At 45.4% G+C, this 13,238-nt stretch overlaps 1 protein-coding gene across 1 annotated transcript in view; it reads right to left on the reverse strand.

Moving 5' to 3' along the window:
- LOC122559115 (hyaluronidase-2-like) overlaps positions 1–8,156 on the reverse strand; it is a 30,822-nt gene extending 22,666 nt beyond the window's left edge. The window contains exon 1 of the mRNA XM_043708428.1: positions 8,099–8,156. The gene's annotated coding sequence lies outside the window, so the exon portion shown is untranslated. The remainder of the gene's footprint in view (positions 1–8,098) is intronic.
- Positions 8,157–13,238: the final 5,082 nt, after the last annotated feature.

The following is a 13,238-nucleotide window of genomic DNA, read 5'->3' on the forward strand; positions in this document are numbered from 1 at the left end:
GGGGCGGTAGGAAGAGGTGTCCTCGAGTTGGCGTTTGGCTTCAGCGGTGTAGAGGTCAGTGCGCCAGACTACCACTGCATCCCCTTTATCCGCTGGCTTGATGGTGAGGTTGGGACTAACCCCACATTTCCCCCATAGAGATCCTGTACCTGGCGAATCTGTATCCAGGGAATCACTAACTAACAGAAAGACAGTTCCCAAAGAACCTGTGCCCATGAGGTCAATGAAGAGGTTTGTGTGACAGGCACAGCAATGGCTGAGATACTGAGACAATGCTGACAAATAGTTGAAAAATGTGGTGCTGGAAAAACACAGCAGGCCAGGCAGCATCCGAGGAACAGGAGAATCGACATTTTGGGCATAAGAAGAAGGGCTTATGCCCGAAACGACGATTCTACTGCTCCTTGGATGCTGCCTGGCCTGCTGTGTTTTTGCAGCACCACATTTTTCAATTCTGGTCTCCAGCATCTGCAGTCCTCACTTTCTCCCAATGCTGGCAAATAGTAATCAAAATAAACATCAGTGCTTTTTGTTTTCATTTGTTGGAGAATATCAGCACATTTGTGGCATCTATGGAGAAACAGACAAACAAAGGCATTATTTTGAGTCCAGTAACTACAGGAATAGTTACAAACCTGGACTCACAGCATTAACTCTGTTTCTGTCTCCAGAGGTGCTGCCAGACCTGCTGAGTTTCTCCAACATTTAGTATTTGCTTCAGATTTCTAGCCGTGTCAGTAATCAGCTTTTATTTTAAGGATCAACATTGCTGCCTGGATTATATTAGGTTGGATTTCCAGGTGAGTGCAGATTGTCACTCTGGTTCTTTGTTTTTATGTGAAAAGAGAGCTCTGCATTTTTGAAGAGAGACTCTGCTCAGGGCTCTGTCAGAAATAAGTAGCTATACTCCCATTCTGACAGGTGTAAAACAATCAGGGGAAGGAGAGGGAAACCATTCTCCCAACAGCCAGCTGCTGCCTTCTCATAGAATCCCTACAGTGTGGAAACAGGTTATTTGGTCCTACAAGACCACGTCGACCCTCAGGAGAATAACCCACCCATTCCCCTACAGTCACTCCTAACTAATGCACCTAACCCACACATCCCTGAACAACATGGACAATTTTAGCACCGTCAAGTTCACTGAACCTACACATTTTTGGACTGTGGGAGGAAACCCATGCACACACAGGGAGAATGTGCAAACTCCACACAGACAGTCACCCAAGGCTGGAATCAAACCCAGATTCCTGGCGCTGTGAGGCAGTGGTGCTAACCACTGAGCCACCGTGCTGCCCCTTCTGGTATTAAAGGGTCCTGACAGACACTTTGACAGATGGGGACAAAGGGAAGTACATGAGGTGAGTGGGGTGCTGCAGCACCCCCTGGAGGGCTCGGTACCCTCCAGTGCTGCAGCACTGTCGGGGGTACATTACCAAGTAAATAGAGCACCAGGTGGGTGAGGTGCCAGGTATGAGGGTACCAGGTGAGTGAGGTGCCAGGAATGTAAGGTATCAGGTGGGTGAGGTGCCAGGTATGTGGGGTGATAGGTGGCTCCACTGACAGCTAGGGTGGGCTAGGATGCAAAGGGACCAATAAGTGTTTCAGGTAGTTTGGCAGGGTGGGGATGTGATGAGGAGTCAGGATGTTACCTCTGAGGGGATCTGATCTTGCTCTTAGGGTCCCTCCCTCATCTTCCGCCTCGGAACACTTCAACCCCAGGGCATCAATACAGCAATTCAGGCAGCATCCGAGGACAGGCAAAATCGACGTCTCCACGCTTCAGGCTCTCTGCCTTTATTCCTGATGAAGGGCTTTTGCCCGAAACGTCGATTTTGCCTGTCCTCGGATGCTGCCTGAATTGCTGTGCTCTTCCAGCACCACTGATCCAGAATCTGGTTTCCAGCATCTGCAGTCATTGTTTTTACCTCAGTCCCAGGGAAGTGGACTCAGGCTCTGCTCTGGGGATGTGTTGTTGACGGTGAGTGAAATACGTAGGAGATCTCTAGAACAGGCTAACTCCTGAGAAACTGTGTTCAATAATGTAACTTTTTCTGAGTAACCAGTTTACTTAATTTCAACGAAATCATCCCAATTATCCGATTTTAATGGATACTTTCAGGTATTGAGGAATTAGCCAACGGAAGATTCAATTTCCCGTTATTCCTTCGGGATCTGCTGCGATCGGGATTTGGAATTTCCCCAAAACCAACTCCCATTTACTCTGGAAGAAGAACTGCCTGGCCTTCGGAAAATCTATCCCAATGTGGGAGGGTCCTCCACTATTAGCGAGCTCTTACTTCATTCAATTGTGTAGCTTCTTCCGAGATTTGTTGAGTGATTGATTCGTTATCAGAGGCTGCAGGGAGTGTCAATGTGAAGCTTTTGGCAAGAAGTGCACCAGTCACTTTGAAAAGCAGGAAGTCAGGCATCCGGTATGAACTTGACAGGAAATCAGATTACACAGCATTTGAATTCCTGCTGCTCTGAGTTAACAACTCTTGGTCACTTCCGGTCCAAACCCACACTGGATGAGCTAATTGGACAACTTCAAGTTCTACGAGGGAAACCTGCACTCATGAGGAATTCGGTTTCAGAAAGTGCCTTCTGTATTAATACTATCAATAAAAAGTATATTTCAAAATAACGACATTGTTGCTAGAAGCACAGCCGTCAGCTTGTACACAGCAAGATCCAAAAAAAGCACAAATTAAGGAACACAATCTGTTGATTTTTGTCGGAGGATAGTTATCGACCCCATGACGCTCCTGAGAATTTCCCAGCACTTCACCCTGTCATGTAGAGGAACTTCTCAACTTCATGTGAGGATAGAATAGGCTACAGTTGTTCATCTCATTTGTAAAGGAATACCTCCAACAGTGTGGCACTCCCTCAGCATTGACCATCCGACAATGAGGCACTCGCTCAGCACTAACTCTCTACCAGTACAGCACTCCCTGAGTACTGAACCTCTGACTTTGTGATACTCCCTCAGTACTGAACCTCCAAAAGTGCAGTACGGCACTTGCTCAGTATTGACCCTCTGACAGAGTGGCACTCCCTCAGCACTGACCCTCTGACAGTGTGGCACTCCCTCAGTATTGACCCTCTGACAGTGTAGGATTCTAAGACTGGAAGGTGTTAGCGTTAGGGAGGGGTCTAGGGGCTGAAGGAGATGTTAGCAGTAGATGAACTGAGATGAGGTGGTGCTTGGGGATATTTTGGTTGAAAGTGGATGGATTTAGGGATGATGTGGTCTGTAATTGGAAGCTTATTGTCAGATTAGGTTTAACACAAAGTTTCTAAATGTTATAGTGAAGTATCAGGGTTAAGGTAGGAGCTGATGTTTAGGGGATGGAGGCTATGATGTGAAAATAAGCATATTGTCAGACCAGAGACACTCCAGACCACAATTGTTGATTGGGAAAGGAAAACCTGAGAATGAGTTTGACCACACTGCCAATTACCCTTGTGAACAGAGAAGAACTCATCTTCAGATTGAATAAGTCCTGAATTTTCAGCTAAGAGTTGGGCCCGCAGATTAAAATGTCATCTAAACCTGTTCCTGATCACTCTCTGTGTGATTTCTGCAGGTAATCAGTGGCTAAGCAATAATTGTCTTTAATTCTGACTGTCTCAAATCAGCAAACTTTCACCATCAACAATTACAGCTGAACAACAATCTTATGGGGAGAAGACAGCACGGGGTCAATAACACAGTGTCCCAAGAGTACATACAATATAGAACATAGTACATAGAACATAGAACATTACAGTACAGTACAGGCCCTTCGGCCCTCGATGTTGCGCCAACCTGTGAAACCAATCTGAAACCCGTCTAACCTACACTATTCCATTTTTGTCCATATGCCTATCCAATGACCATTTAAATGCCCTTAAACTTGGAGTGTCTACTACTGTTGCTGGCAGGGCATTCCAAGCCCCTACTACTCTCTGAGTAAAGAACCTACCTCTGACACCTGTCCAATATCTATCACTCCTCAATTTAAAGCTATGCCCCCTTGTGCTAGCCATCACCATCCAAGTAAAAAAGCTCTTACAGTCCATCCTATCTAACCCTCTGAATGTCTTATATGTCTCAATTAAGTCACCTCTCAACCTTCTTCACTCTAATGAAAACAGCCTCAAGTCCCTCAGCCTTTCCTCATAAGATCTTCCCTTCAGATCAGGCAACATCTTAGTAAATCTCCTCTGAACCCTTTCCAAAACTTCCACATCCTTCCTATAATGCGGTGAACAGAACCGTACACAATACTCCAAGTGTGGAAGCACAGGGTTTTGTACAGCTGCAGCATGACCTCATGGCTCTGAAACTCAGTCCCTCTACCAATAAACACTAACACACCATATGCCTTCTTAACAACCTTATCAACCTGGGTGGCAACTTTCAGAGATCTATGTACACAGAAATCCCTATGCTCATCTACACTATCAAGAATCTTACCATTAGCCCAGTACTCTACATTCCTGTTGCTCCTTCCAAAGTGAATGACCTCACAATTTTCCTCATTAAACTCTATTTGTCATCTCTCAGCCCAGCTCTGCAGTTTATCTATGTCCCTCTGTAACCTACAACATCCTTCGGTACTATCCATAACTGTGTCATCCGCAAATTTACTAATCTATCCCACTATGCCCTCATCCAGGTCGTTTATAAAAATGACAAACAGTGGACCCAAAACAGATCCTGGCAGTACAACACTAGTAACTGAACTCCAGGATGAACATTTCCCATCAACCATACCCTCTGTCTTCTTTCAGCTAGTCAATTACTGATCCAAACTGCTAAATCACCCTCAATCACATGCCTGCATGTTTTGTGCAATAGACTACCATGGGGAACCTTATCAAATGCCTTCCTGAAATCCATATACACTACATCAACCACGTCACTCTCATCCACCTGTTTGGTTATCTTCTCAAAAGAATTCAATAAGGTTAGTGAGGCACGACCTACCCTTCACAAAACCGTGTTGACTATTCCTAAACAACTTATTCTTTTCTAGATGATTATAAATCCTATCACTTGTAACCTTTTCCAACACTTTACCCACAACCAAAGTAAGGCTCACTGGTCTATAATTACCAGGATTGTCTCTACACCCCTTCTTGAACAAGGGAACAACATTTGCTATTCTCCAGTCTTCTGGCACTATTCCTGTAGACAGTGACAACATAAAGATCAAAGCCAAAGGCCCAGTAATCTCCTTCCTGGCTTCCCAGAGAATCCTGGGATAAATCCCATCCGGCCCAGGGGATTTATCTATTTTCACACTTTCCAGAATTGATAACACCTCCTCCTTGTGAACCTCGATCCTATCTAGTCTAGTCGCCTGTATCTCAGTGTTCTCCTTGACAACATTGTTTTTTTCTAGTGTGAATACTGACGAAAAATATTCATTTAGCGCTTCCCCTAATTCCTCTGATTCCATGCACAATGTCCACTATTATTCTTAACTGGCCATAATCTTACTCTAGTCATTCTTTTATTCCTGATATACCTATAGAAAGCTTTAGGGTTTTCTTTGATCCTATCCTCCAATGACTTCTCATGTCCTCTCCTGGCTCTTCTTAACTCTTCTTATGTCTTTCCTGGCTAACTTGTAATTCTCAAGTGCCCTAACTGAGCCTTCACATCTTGTCCTAACCTAAGCCTTCTTCTTTCTCTTGACAAGAGATTCAACTTCCTTAATAAACCACAGTTCCCTCACTTGCCAACTTCGTCCTTGCCTGACAGATACATACTTATCAAGGACCCGCAGTAGCTGTTCCTTGAATAAGCTCCACATTTCAATTGTGCCCATCCCCCGCAGTTTCCTTTCCCATCGTATGCATCTTCCCATCTTATCCCATCTTCCCTAATAATATGGTATAAAACCACAGTGTTCGCAGTGCATGGGATAGGGAACACAGTTGTCTGCAGTGTAAATCTATGATGCGAGGTGCCTGAGCTGCCAATGGTTTGTGAGTGATTTTGAAAAAGGAATTCTGCAAATTCAGATGGAGTTCTCTGAGGGTCAGTGATCACAGGGAGCACTGTGCTCAGCAAATAACGAGTCTCCCAGTGTCTTGAGCTGATGTCCTTTTGGGATGATAGCAGCTGTCCTGCCTATCAACACGACTGATGCTCCCTGAAGTAGGATGATCTAATGACAAGGATGAATTTCAGACTTTCTCACATTGTCATACTTGAACATCTGATTCCAAATAAATTAAAACAAAAAACATTTAAAATTGTCCAAATCAAGGACAATTTAAATTCTGCCCATTAGCTTTTCACTAATTCTCAGTGCTGGAATCTTACCGGGGTCTGACTGAGTGGGTGATGGTGAGATTTGTGGCAGAATGGGACGAGTCATCCAGTGAGACTCACCTCAACATCTGGACCCCTCACTAACCCATCCGTTACTCTCTTAACAAGCAGCGAGGTGGGTTCCTCATGAGGCAGCAGTTGTCAATGATGGGGAGTTATAGCTTGCTAAATGCCTCATTAATGCTTCAACTCACCTCATTGGTATTCAAATTCTGATCTGACCAAGACCTGGTACCTGGTGATTTCAGCTTCACACTGGCTGTGAGGAGCCTTTATGTTGCTCTGCACCAAACAGCATCTCAGGGCATGAACCACAGGCACTAGCCATGCACACTCCTCATCCACCCTCTCAGGATTGTCATGGCACCTCTCTGTATACTCAGGAAGCATGGTACTGCATTGCAGGGCATACCAGCAATGAATATTCAGAGGCTACTGCAGGGATAGGTTACGTAGACTGTTCCAGAGTGTATCTCAGGGCTGCTCACTTAATTAGCAAGTACTCGCAGGTTTACAGTATCCCTGCTTCACAGACACACAACCCAGCAACCTGTCTTGTTATTCAGTGGTGTTCAATCAAGGGGACACCCATCTTACTGTACAGCCAGGTGCTACATCAATCTCACATCTGCTCCATGTGCCAACAGTTTACATGGCAAACACAGTACATGTCCAACGAGCAAACAGCCAGCTCTCAAAGTCTTAGGGTAGTAGTCATGGACACATCTGTCAATCGGGGAGTCCCAGAACAGTACAACAATAGTCTTCCTTCCATCATAAGGTCAGATGTTTGTTGATGACCAGCACCATTCATAACTCTTCAGATATTGAAGCAGTTCATGTTCAAATGCAGTAAGACCTGGACCGTATCCCAGGTTTGGGCTGACAAGTGGCAAGTAACATTCACGTTATACAAATGCCAAACAGTGACAATCTCCAACAAGAATATAACCATCACTCTTTGATTTCAATGGCCTTACCATTACTGAATCCCTCACTATCAACATTCTGGAAGTTACTGTTGACTGCAAACTGATCTGGAATTGCCACACAGTAGCTACAAGAGCATGTCGGAATCTAGGAATCCTGCAGCAAGTAACTCACTTCCTGATTCCCAAAGCCTGTCCACCATCTACAAGGCACAAGTCAAAAGTGTGATGGAATATCCCCACTTGCCTAGATAGGTACAGCTCCAACAACACTCAAGAAGTTTGACACTATCCAGGACAAAGTAACTTGATCAACACCCCATTCACCACTTTCAACATTCACTGCCTTCACCACTGACAGATATATGGGAACACCACCCCCTGCAAGTTTCCCTCCAAGCCACTCACCAACCTGACTTGGAAATGTATCGCCGTTCCTTCACTGTCACTTGGTCAAAGTCCTGGAATTCCCTCCCTAAAGACATTGTGGGTCAACTCACAGCAGGTGGGCTGCAGCAATTCAAGAAGGAAGATCCAGGTCTTGCTGCATTTGAACATGAAATGCTTCTTAAGGGAAACTAGGAGCAGTCAATAAATGCTGGGCCAGCCAGCAACACCCACGTCCTGTGAGTGAATAAAAAAATTTAAATTGTTCACATGTTCTCCTATTTCTTCTTCAGAATTCAAATATCTAGAGATCTTTGCCTTATATTGACACAATCCAGTTTATATCCACTTTTAAGTATGAATCACTGAGCTAATTACCCATTGAGTGAAATACTAACATACAGTGGTGTGAGGAAGGGTGAGTGGATGAAATCGACGGAATTCCTACCTGCTGGCTTTGTTCAGTCTTGTGTAAAGCAGACACTGAATCGACTGATTGCACATTCCCTTTTACCTTAAGATTCTGAAGTTCCAGTTCCAACTAAAAGCTATTTCCTTCTGCGTCAGTCCAGTTTCCTGCTGAGGACAAGCGAAATGCTGATCATTCTTTACTTACTGATTTCCATCAACCCACCCAAAATCTTTGGAGTTTGAGGACAGCAGAGCAGTTAAACCAAAGCTATCCCTAAAGGAAGCTGTCAGTCCACTCCGCTCCCTGCTACTTCACACTTCCCTGTTGCTGCTAACAGGGACACTCATCCTGAAGCAAAGTTTAAATTCAGAAAGAGATAACTCTGCTGTAGCTGATCTCAGAGACAGAGTGGGACAGATCTCCATGTATCAGACTGGACTCCAGCTTGCTCTTACCCATAAATCCCTCTTAAATCCCCTCACCCTTCGCTCCCACCCCCCTCCCCCCACAGTAACCTGGCTCTCACTCCCAACATCCTCCCATATTAGAGGAGAAAGTGAGGTCTGCAGATGCTGGAGATCAGAGCTGGAAATGTGTTGCTGGAAAAGCGCAGCAGGTCAGGCAGCATCCAGGGAACAGGAGAATCGACGTTTCGGGCATAAGCCCTTCTTCCTCCCATATTACCCCAGCCTACACAGCCTTGTTTAACCTTTGTATAGCAGTCTACAAACAACCACCACCCTCATATTGCACGCGCACACGCACATGCAGACACACACAATTACATGCACCACATATCAGATTTGTTGGATTGTCACCAGCATCATTTAGAAGAGAGGCATTTGAACCCATTTGTACTTATTCATATGCAGATCCCAATGCAGCATTGAATTATTCCCTAATGATTCCCAGGTTTCTTCTGCATCGAGAGATATAATCCAGGAATTGACTCATCTGAGAATGTCCTAATGCCTGTTTGAAGGTGACCACATTCATTCCTAAGGGGGAGAGGAGAGACCAGATTAGTGAAACCAGAAGAAAAGATGGAGGACAGAGAAGAGAGGAACGTGAGGAATTGGTGAGAGGAGTGAGAAACCAGAAGAATAGCAAAAATGTAATGGTAGATTCCTTTACTGATCCATGTTGACATTTGGAGCCAAATTAGTAATAACCTCCGACGGCATTCATCTCAAAAAGTATACCGCTGTATTGGACAAACCAAGAACTGAAGTTTCTCTCAGTTTGGTGGATGTTGTCGAAAAAAAGGCTTTCTGAGAGTTTAACACACATTGATCAAAAAATACATTGTAATTTTGTCTCATCTTGCCTGAAGTTTCTCTTTTCTTTCTTGGAAAGTGGGCATCACTGGTAAAGCTCTATTTATTCTGAGCTGAAAAATGTGTTGCTGGAAAAGCGTAGCAGGTCAGGCAGCATCCAAGGAGCAGGAGAATCGACGTTTCAGGAAGGCTCCTGAAGAAGGGCTCATGCCCGAAACGTCGATTCTCCTGCTCCTTGGATGCTGCCTGACCTGCTGCGCTTTTCCAGCAACACATTTTCAGCTCTGATCTCCAGCAGCTGCAGCCCTCACTTTCTCCTCGAAGCTCTGTTTATTGCCTATTCTGAAATGCCTCTTGAGAAGATGGTGCCTCTGTCATTCTTCATTCCTTTCCACAATCTGAGAACATCCTCTCATCTTTGAAGCAGGAACTGGCTGAAGGTGAAGCTTTGTTGAGAAATTACAAGAATTAATTGAAAAGTAAAATGGAGATTATTTTATGGTGGCTGTGTTGTCAACCAGGGTAGAAAATAGTCATTTAATCTTCCCTCTGTATTCTACAGTCACCCACAATACAGCATATTTGACAAAAACAGAGTTTATAAAATCATGAGGGGCATGGATAGGATAAATAGACAAAGTCTTCTCCCTGGGGTGGGGGAGTCCAGAACTAGAGGGCATTGGTTTATGGTGAGAGGGGAAAGATATAAAAGGAAGCTAAGGGTTTACTTTTTCACACAGAGGGTGGTGCATGTAAGAAATGAGCTGACAGGGGAAGTGGTGGAGGCTGGTACAATTACAGCATTTAAAAGGCATTTGGATGGGTATATGAATAAGAAGGGTTTGGAGGGATATGGACCAAGTGCCTGCAAATGGGACTAGATTGGGTTGGGATATCTGGTTGGCATGGATGAATTAGACCAAAGAATGTTTCTGTGCTGTACATTTCTATGACTTTATGACAGTAAGACACTATGAAGTTAAGTTGTTGGAAAAGCTCAGCAGGACTGGCGGCATCTGTGAAGAGAAATCAAAGTTAACGCTTCAGGTTGAGTGACCCTTCCCTAGAACTGATGGTAGCGAGGGGGGAAGTGTCAGTTCATGTGCAGAAGATAGGTTGAGGGAGGGGGTAAAGACTAAATAATAGGTAGGGTTAGAACCCAAAGAGAGAGAAGAACAGTTGGATAGACAAAGGAATCTATAATGACCTGGCTGGGAGGGTGAATAGCTGTTAATGGAGACTGTTAGTGCTAACAATAGGTGGTGTGTAATGGCAGACCATGTGATAACAAGGCCTGGTGTGTGGGGTAGAGGCTAAGGCCCTCGGACAGTTCAGGCCCTAAAATTATTAAATTTGATATTGAGCCCTGAAGGCTGTGGGGTTCCAAAATGGAAAATGAAGTACTTTTCTTCCGGCCTGTGTAGAGCTTCGCTGGAGCACTGCACCAAGCCTAAGAGAGAGATGTTGGCCAGGGAACAGGGTGGAGTGTTAAAGTCGCAGACCACTGGAGGCTCAGGGTCTTTTTTGCGGCAGAATGTAGATGTTCTGTGAAGCAGTCACCCAATCTATGCTTCATTTCCCCAGTATAGAGGAGATCCCATTGTGAGCAGCAAATGCAATAAACTAGATTGCGGGAAGTGCAGATTAAGGGCTGCTTCACCACAAAGATATGTTTGGGCCCTTGGATAATGAGGAGGGAGGAGGTAAATGGGCAGATGTTACATTTCTGGGGATAGACCACTAATATCCACTTTCAATCCACTGACTCCCACAACTACCTGGATTATACATCCTCACACCCTATTTCGTGTAAAGACTCCATTCCATTCTCCCAATTCCTCCATCTCTGTCGCATATGAGACCAATTTCAACAAGGGAATCTCCAAAATGTCCACCTTCTTCCTCAACTGAGGATTCCCCAGCACCATATTCAACAGGGCCCTCAGCTGGGTCTGACCCATCTGCTGCACTTCCACTCTCATCCCCCCTCTTCCCTCCCACAGCAGCAATAGGGTTCCCCTTGTCCTTGCCTACCATCCCAGCAGCATCCACATCCAGAAGATCATCAGCTAGAATTTCCTCCCCCTCCAGCGAGATCCCACCTCCAGACACATTCCCCTCCCTTCTCTTATCCGCCTTCTGCAAGGACCATTCCCTCTAGGATACCTTGGTCCACTCTTCCTTCACTCCCAATATCCCCCCACAGCACCATCGCACCTTCCTCTGCAACTGCCAAAGGTGTAACACCAGCCCATTTACCTCCTCCCTCCTCAGTATCCAAGGACCCAAACACAACTTCCAGGTGAAGTAGCACTTTACTTACACTTCTCACAATCTAGTCTACTGAATTCACTGCTCACAATGTGATCTCCTCTGTACTGGGGAAATGAAGCGTAGACTGGTGACTGCTGCACAGAACATCTATGTTCTGCTGACAAAAAAGACCCTGAGCTTCCCTGAACACCCTACTCTGTTCCCTGGCCAACCTCTCTGTCTCAGGCTTGCTGCAGTGTCCAGTGAAGCTCAGCACAAGCTGGAAGAACAGCACCTCATTTTCCACTTGGGGACCCTGCAGCCCTCCAGGCTCAATATCAAGTTCAATAATTTTAGGGCCTGAACTCCTCCAAGGCCTAGCTCCCTACCACACACACTATCCTTGTTAGCTAATAGTTGAGAGCGTGGTGCTGGAAAAGCACAGCAGATCAGGCAGCATCCAAGGACCAGAAGATTAAGCCCTTCATTAGGAATAGCTCATAGTCTGTCATTACCCACTACTTATTGTTATCCACTAATAGTCCCCAGACTGTTCACTCTCCCAGCCAGATCATTATCGACTCCTTTGTATGTCCAACTGTTCTTCTCTTTCTTTGGTTCTATTCCTACTTGTCATTACTCCTTACCCCCTCCCTTCTACTCTGCCTTCTGCATATAAATTGACATTTCATAGCTACCATCTGTTCTGAGGAAGGGTCATCGGACCCAAAACGTTAACTTTAATTTCTCTTCGCAGATGCTGCCAGATCTGCTGAACTTTACCAGCCACTTCTGTTTGTGCTTCTGCTTTAAGCATACGCAGATAAAAACAATGACTGCAGATGCTGGAAACCAGATTCTGGATCAGTGGTGCTGGAAGAGCACAGCAATTCAGGCAGCATCCGAGGACAGGCAAAATGCCTGTCCTCGGATGCTGCCTGAATTGCTGTGCTCTTCCAGCACCACTGATCCAGAATTTAAGCATACGCAGTTCTTTTGGTTTTTGTATGGTGGATTTGCGCTGATACGGTCGGGTTTGGGGAGGGTGGGGTGAAGGCACAGACATGGGGCTTGGGTGAGGTTGGGTTGGGTGGGATGGAGTTACTTGGGATTTGGGATGAGGAGAGTTGGTTTCGGACAGGGAATGGAACTGCTGGAATTGAAGTGGGAATCAGGAGAGGATACAGTGGGGTTGGGTCAACAGAGCAGGGAGTTTGGGGTGGGAGGAGTTAAGTTCGGGGATAGATAATTCAATTGGGCAGGACTTGGGGTAGTTGCTTGGCAATGAGCATTGAACAGGTGGACAGACAGTTTTGTGTCACTGAGCTTACTTTCTTTGCTAACACCCAAACTGAAGGCACTCAGATTCTGCCTCCAACAGAGATACTTGTTAGGAAGGAAGATGTGTTGGACATTTTGAACAACTTGAGGATAGACAAGTCCCCCGGGCCTGACGGGATATATCCTAGGATTATGTGGGAAGCAAGAGAGGAAATTGCAGTACCGTTGGCAATGATCTTTTTGTCTTCACTGTCAATGGGGGTGGTACCAGGGGACTGGAGAGTGGCGAATGTTGTGCCCCTGTTCAAAAAAGGGAATAGGGATAACCCCGGGAATTACAGGCCAGTTAATCTTACTTCGGTGGT

This window comes from Chiloscyllium plagiosum, chromosome 18 (assembly GCF_004010195.1).
Source record: "Chiloscyllium plagiosum isolate BGI_BamShark_2017 chromosome 18, ASM401019v2, whole genome shotgun sequence".
Taxonomy (NCBI): Eukaryota; Metazoa; Chordata; class Chondrichthyes; order Orectolobiformes; family Hemiscylliidae; genus Chiloscyllium; species Chiloscyllium plagiosum.